Here is a 7,369-nt window from a genome sequence, read left to right as displayed (position 1 = left end):
AAGTGTTCTTCGTTCTCTTCCCACCTCCCATCAGAAGATCTGCAAGCAAGCAAAAGGTTTGGCCTTGCATTTGCGGTCACCAAAGGTGAGGACCTGGGAGCTGCTGAGCATCTCCTGGCTGCTCTCTGGGAGAAGCCACAAGGCTCTGCCCAACCACTCCCTGCAAGGTTAAGAGCCAGAAGACCTCTGGCCAAGGAACTGCTCAGGCAGCTGAAGAGGGACAGTCCCCAGCTGACTCGGGGCCAGGCTGAGCCAATACACACCCAGGAAAGAAGCTGAGAGGAGCCTGAAGAAGGTGGATCTGTAGGCTCTGAAAAGTCTGCATAAGAGGGGAGAACACAGAGAGCAGCCAGAGAAGGAGAAAAGCCTTCACCTTCACTTCTGAGATGGAAAAAAACCAAGGGCTGGGTCCTGCTCTGGGCTCACAACACCCCAGGAAGGCACCAGGCTGAGGGCAGAGCGGTTGGAAAGTGCCCAGCAGAAAAAGCCCTGGGGGTGCTGGGTGGGCAAGAAGGGCACCAGCAGCCTTGCAGCAATGATGTGGGCAGAGGACCAGGGCAGGGATTGTGCCCCTGGAATTGGCAGTGGGGAGGCCAGAGCTCCTAGCACCAAATTTCTTTTTGCATTTGCTCTCTTATGAGGAGAGAGACTAAATGGAGCTTGCAATTTTTGGTTAGCTCTTTCCTGTCACCAGTTAGAGCCATGTCTAAGCAGGTGGAAAAAATTGCCTTACAAAACGCACAGAGACAAAGAAAAGCATTGGGGCCTAACACATGAAGGGAACCTGCTAGCACCAAATTTCATTTCCTATTTACTGTCTTATGAGGAGGTAGACTAAATGGAGCTTGCAATTCTAGTCTAGCTCTTTTCTGTCACCAGTTAGAGCCATGTCTAAGCAGGTGGAAAAAAGCTGCTTTACAAGCCGCACAGAGACAAAGAAAAGCATTGGGGGTTACACATCAAGGGAACATCCTAGCACCAAATTTCTTTTGCCACTTAGTGTATTTTGAGGACAGAGACTAAATGGAGCTTGCAATTCTGGCCTAGCTCTTTCCTGTCACCAGTTACAGCCATGTCTAAGCAGGTGGAAAAAAGTTGCTTTACAAGTCGCACAGAGACAAAGAAAAGCATTGGAGATAACACATCAAGGGAACATCCTAGCACCAAATTTCTTTTGCCAATTAGTGTATTTTGAGGAGAGAGACTAAATGGAGCTTGCAATTCTGGCCTAGCTCTTCCTGTCACCAGTTAGAGCCATGTCTAAGCAGGTGGAAAAAAGCTGCTTTACAAGCCGCACAGAGACAAAGAAAAGCATGGGGGCTAACACATCAAGGGAACATCCTAGCACCAAATTTCTTTTGCCAATTAGTGTATTTTGAGGAGAGACACTAAATGGAGCTTGCAATTCTGGCCTAGCTCTTTCCTGTCACCAGTTACAGCCATGTCTAAGCAGGTGGAAAAAAGCTGCTTTACAAGCCGCACAGAGACAAAGAAAAGCATGTGGGGGTAAGACATCAAGGGAACATCCTAGCACCAAATTTCTTTTGCCAGTTAGTGTATTTTGAGGAGAGAGACTAAATGGAGCTTGCAATTCTGGCCTAGCTCTTTCCTGTCACCAGTTACAGCCATGTCTAAGCAGGTGGAAAAAAGCTGCTTTACAAGCCGCACAGAGACAAAGAAAAGCATGGGGCTAACACATCAAGGGAACATACTAGCACCAAATTTCTTTTGCCAATTAGTGTATTTTGAGGAGAGAGACTAAATGGAGCTTGCAATTCTGGCCTAGCTCTTTCCTGTCACCAGTTACAGCCATGTCTAAGCAGGTGGAAAAAAGCTGCTTTACAAGCCGCACAGAGACAAAGAAAAGCATGGGGGCTAACACATCAAGGGAACATCCTAGCACCAAATTTCTTTTGCCAATTAGTGTATTTTGAGGAGAGAGACTAAATGGAGCTTGCAATTCTGGCCTAGCTCTTTCCTGTCACCAGTTACAGCCATGTCTAAGCAGGTGGAAAAAAGCTGCTTTACAAGCCGCACAGAGACAAAGAAAAGCATGGGGGCTAACACATCAAGGGAACATCCTAGCACCAAATTTCTTTTCCCAATTAGTGTATTTTGAGGAGAGAGACTAAATGGAGCTTGTAATTCTGGCCTAGCTCTTTCCTGTCACCAGTTACAGCCATGTCTAAGCAGGTGGAAAAAAGCTGCTTTACAAGCCGCACAGAGACAAAGAAAAGCATGGGGGCTATCACATCAAGGGAACATCCTAGCACCAAATTTCTTTTGCCAATTAGTGTATTTTGAGGAGAGAGACTAAATGGAGCTTGCAATTCTGGCCTAGCTCTTTCCTGTCACCAGTTACAGCCATGTCTAAGCAGGTGGAAAAAAGCTGCTTTACAAGCCGCACAGAGACAAAGAAAAGCATGGGGGCTAACACATCAAGGGAACATCCTAGCACCAAATTTCTTTTGCCAGTTAGTGTATTTTGAGGAGAGAGACTAAATGGAGCTTGCAATTCTGGCCTAGCTCTTTCCTGTCACCAGTTACAGCCATGTCTAAGCAGGTGGAAAAAAGCTGCTTTACAAGCCGCACAGAGACAAAGAAAAGCATGGGGGCTAACACATCAAGGGAACATCCTAGCACCAAATTTCTTTTGCCAGTTAGTGTATTTTGAGGAGAGAGACTAAATGGAGCTTGCAATTCTGGCCTAGCTCTTTCCTGTCACCAGTTACAGCCATGTCTAAGCAGGTGGAAAAAAGTTGCTTTTTAAGCCGCACAGAGACAAAGTAAAGCATGGGGGCTAACACATCAAGGGAACATCCTAGCACCAAATTTCTTTTGCCAATTAGTGTATTTTGAGGAGAGAGACTAAATGGAGCTTGCAATTCTGGCCTAGCTCTTTCCTGTCACCAGTTACAGCCATGTCTAAGCAGGTGGAAAAAAGCTGCTTTACAAGCCGCACAGAGACAAAGAAAAGCATGGGGGCTAACACATCAAGGGAACATCCTAGCACCAAATTTCTTTTGCCAATTAGTGTATTTTGAGGAGAGAGACTAAATGGAGCTTGCAATTCTGGCCTAGCTCTTTCCTGTCACCAGTTACAGCCATGTCTAAGCAGGTGGAAAAAAGCTGCTTTACAAGCCGCACAGAGACAAAGAAAAGCATGGGGGCTAACACATCAAGGGAACATCCTAGCACCAAATTTCTTTTGCCAATTAGTGTATTTTGAGGAGAGAGACTAAATGGAGCTTGCAATTCTGGCCTAGCTCTTTCCTGTCACCAGTTACAGCCATGTCTAAGCAGCTGGAAAAAAGTTGCTTTTTAAGCCGCACAGAGACAAAGAAAAGCATGGGGGCTAACACATCAAGGGAACATCCTAGCACCAAATTTCTTTTGCCAATTAGTGTATTTTGAGGAGAGAGACTAAATGGAGCTTGCAATTCTGGCCTAGCTCTTTCCTGTCACCAGTTACAGCCATGTCTAAGCAGGTGGAAAAAAGCTGCTTTACAAGCCGCACAGAGACAAAGAAAAGCATGGGGGCTAACACATCAAGGGAACATCCTAGCACCAAATTTCTTTTGCCAATTAGTGTATTTTGAGGAGAGAGACTAAATGGAGCTTGTAATTCTGGCCTAGCTCTTTCCTGTCACCAGTTACAGCCATGTCTAAGCAGGTGGAAAAAAGCTGCTTTACAAGCCGCACAGAGACAAAGAAAAGCATGGGGGCTAACACATCAAGGGAACATCCTAGCACCAAATTTCTTTTGCCAATTAGTGTATTTTGAGGAGAGAGACTAAATGGAGCTTGCAATTCTGGCCTAGCTCTTTCCTGTCACCAGTTACAGCCATGTCTAAGCAGGTGGAAAAAAGTTGCTTTACAAGCCGCACAGAGACAAAGAAAAGCATGGGGGCTAACACATCAAGGGAACATCCTAGCACCAAATTTCTTTTGCCAATTAGTGTATTTTGAGGAGAGAGACTAAATGGAGCTTGCAATTCTGGCCTAGCTCTTTCCTGTCACCAGTTACAGCCATGTCTAAGCAGGTGGAAAAAAGCTGCTTTACAAGCCGCACAGAGACAAAGAAAAGCATGGGGGCTAACACATCAAGGGAACATCCTAGCACCAAATTTCTTTTGCAATTAGTGTATTTTGAGGAGAGAGACTAAATGGAGCTTGCAATTCTGGCCTAGCTCTTTCCTGTCACCAGTTACAGCCATGTCTAAGCAGGTGGAAAAAAGTTGCTTTTTAAGCCGCACAGAGACAAAGAAAAGCATGGGGGCTAACACATCAAGGGAACATCCTAGCACCAAATTTCTTTTGCCAATTAGTGTATTTTGAGGAGAGAGACTAAATGGAGCTTTCAATTCTGGCCTAGCTCTTTCCTGTCACCAGTTACAGCCATGTCTAAGCAGGTGGAAAAAAGCTGCTTTACAAGCCGCACAGAGACAAAGAAAAGCATGGGGGCTAACACATCAAGGGAACATCCTAGCACCAAATTTCTTTTGCCAATTAGTGTATTTTGAGGAGAGAGACTAAATGGAGCTTGCAATTCTGGCCTAGCTCTTTCCTGTCACCAGTTACAGCCATGTCTAAGCAGGTGGAAAAAAGCTGCTTTACAAGCCGCACAGAGACAAAGAAAAGCATGGGGGCTAACACATCAAGGGAACATCCTAGCACCAAATTTCTTTTGCCAATTAGTGTATTTTGAGGAGAGAGACTAAATGGAGCTTGCAATTCTGGCCTAGCTCTTTCCTGTCACCAGTTACAGCCATGTCTAAGCAGGTGGAAAAAAGCTGCTTTACAAGCCGCACAGAGACAAAGAAAAGCATGGGGGCTAACACATCAAGGGAACATCCTAGCACCAAATTTCTTTTGCCAGTTAGTGTATTTTGAGGAGAGAGACTAAATGGAGCTTGCAATTCTGGCCTAGCTCTTTCCTGTCACCAGTTACAGCCATGTCTAAGCAGGTTGAAAAAAGTTGCTTTTTAAGCCGCACAGAGACAAAGAAAAGCATGGGGGCTAACACATCAAGGGAACATCCTAGCACCAAATTTCTTTTGCCAATTAGTGTATTTTGAGGAGAGAGACTAAATGGAGCTTGCAATTCTGGCCTAGCTCTTTCCTGTCACCAGTTACAGCCATGTCTAAGCAGGTGGAAAAAAGTTGCTTTTTAAGCCGCACAGAGACAAAGAAAAGCATGGGGGCTAACACATCAAGGGAACATCCTAGCACCAAATTTCTTTTGCCAATTAGTGTATTTTGAGGAGAGAGACTAAATGGAGCTTGCAATTCTGGCCTAGCTCTTTCCTGTCACCAGTTACAGCCATGTCTAAGCAGGTGGAAAAAAGTTGCTTTTTAAGCCGCACAGAGACAAAGAAAAGCATGGGGGCTAACACATCAAGGGAACATCCTAGCACCAAATTTCTTTTGCCAATTAGTGTATTTTGAGGAGAGAGACAAAATGGAGCTTGCAATTCTGGCCTAGCTCTTTCCTGTCACCAGTTACAGCCATGTCTAAGCAGGTGGAAAAAAGCTGCTTTACAAGCCGCACAGAGACAAAGAAAAGCATGGGGGCTAACACATCAAGGGAACATCCTAGCACCAAATTTCTTTTGCCAATTAGTGTATTTTGAGGAGAGAGACTAAATGGAGCTTGCAATTCTGGCCTAGCTCTTTCCTGTCACCAGTTACAGCCATGTCTAAGCAGGTGGAAAAAAGCTGCTTTACAAGCCGCACAGAGACAAAGAAAAGCATGGGGGCTAACACATCAAGGGAACATCCTAGCACCAAATTTCTTTTGGCATTTAGTGTATTTTGAGGAGAGAGACAAAATGGAGCTTGCAATTCTGGCCTAGCTCTTTCCTGTCACCAGTTACAGCCATGTCTAAGCAGCTCGAAAAAAGTTGCTTTTTAAGCCGCACAGAGACAAAGAAAAGCATGGGGGCTAACACATCAAGGGAACATCCTAGCACCAAATTTCTTTTGCCAATTAGTGTATTTTGAGGAGAGAGACTAAATGGAGCTTGCAATTCTGGCCTAGCTCTTTCCTGTCACCAGTTACAGCCATGTCTAAGCAGGTGGAAAAAAGCTGCTTTACAAGCCGCACAGAGACAAAGAAAAGCATGGGGGCTAACACATCAAGGGAACATCCTAGCACCAAATTTCTTTTGCCAATTATTGTATTTTGAGGAGAGAGACTAAATGGAGCTTGCAATTCTGGCCTAGCTCTTTCCTGTCACCAGTTACAGCCATGTCTAAGCAGGTGGAAAAAAGTTGCTTTTTAAGCCGCACAGAGACAAAGAAAAGCATGGGGGCTAACACATCAAGGGAACATCCTAGCACCAAATTTCTTTTGCCAATTAGTGTATTTTGAGGAGAGAGACTAAATGGAGCTTGCAATTCTGGCCTAGCTCTTTCCTGTCACCAGTTACAGCCATGTCTAAGCAGGTGGAAAAAAGCTGCTTTACAAGCCGCACAGAGACAAAGAAAAGCATGGGGGCTAACACATCAAGGGAACATCCTAGCACCAAAGTTCTTTTGCCAATTAGTGTATTTTGAGGAGAGAGACTAAATGGAGCTTGCAATTCTGGCCTAGCTCTTTCCTGTCACCAGTTACAGCCATGTCTAAGCAGGTGGAAAAAAGCTGCTTTACAAGCCGCACAGAGACAAAGAAAAGCATGGGGGCTAACACATCAAGGGAACATCCTAGCACCAAATTTCTTTTGCCAGTTAGTGTATTTTGAGGAGAGAGACTAAATGGAGCTTGCAATTCTGGCCTAGCTCTTTCCTGTCACCAGTTACAGCCATGTCTAAGCAGGTGGAAAAAAGCTGCTTTACAAGCCGCACAGAGACAAAGAAAAGCATGGGGGCTAACACATCAAGGGAACATCCTAGCACCAAATTTCTTTTGCCAATTAGTGTATTTTGAGGAGAGAGACAAAATGGAGCTTGCAATTCTGGCCTAGCTCTTTCCTGTCACCAGTTACAGCCATGTCTAAGCAGGTGGAAAAAAGCTGCTTTACAAGCCGCACAGAGACAAAGAAAAGCATGGGGGCTAACACATCAAGGGAACATCCTAGCACCAAATGTCTTTTGCCAATTAGTGTATTTTGAGGAGAGAGACTAAATGGAGCTTGCAATTCTGGCCTAGCTCTTTCCTGTCACCAGTTACAGCCATGTCTAAGCAGGTGGAAAAAAGCTGCTTTACAAGCCGCACAGAGACAAAGAAAAGCATGGGGGCTAACACATCAAGGGAACATCCTAGCACCAAATTTCTTTTGCCAATTAGTGTATTTTGAGGAGAGAGACTAAATGGAGCTTGCAATTCTGGCCTAGCTCTTTCCTGTCACCAGTTACAGCCATGTCTAAG

This window comes from Indicator indicator, chromosome 22 (assembly GCF_027791375.1).
Source record: "Indicator indicator isolate 239-I01 chromosome 22, UM_Iind_1.1, whole genome shotgun sequence".
Lineage (NCBI taxonomy): Eukaryota > Metazoa > Chordata > Aves > Piciformes > Indicatoridae > Indicator > Indicator indicator.
The sequence above is the reverse complement of the archived record's forward strand: the minus strand, read 5'-3'. Positions refer to the sequence as shown.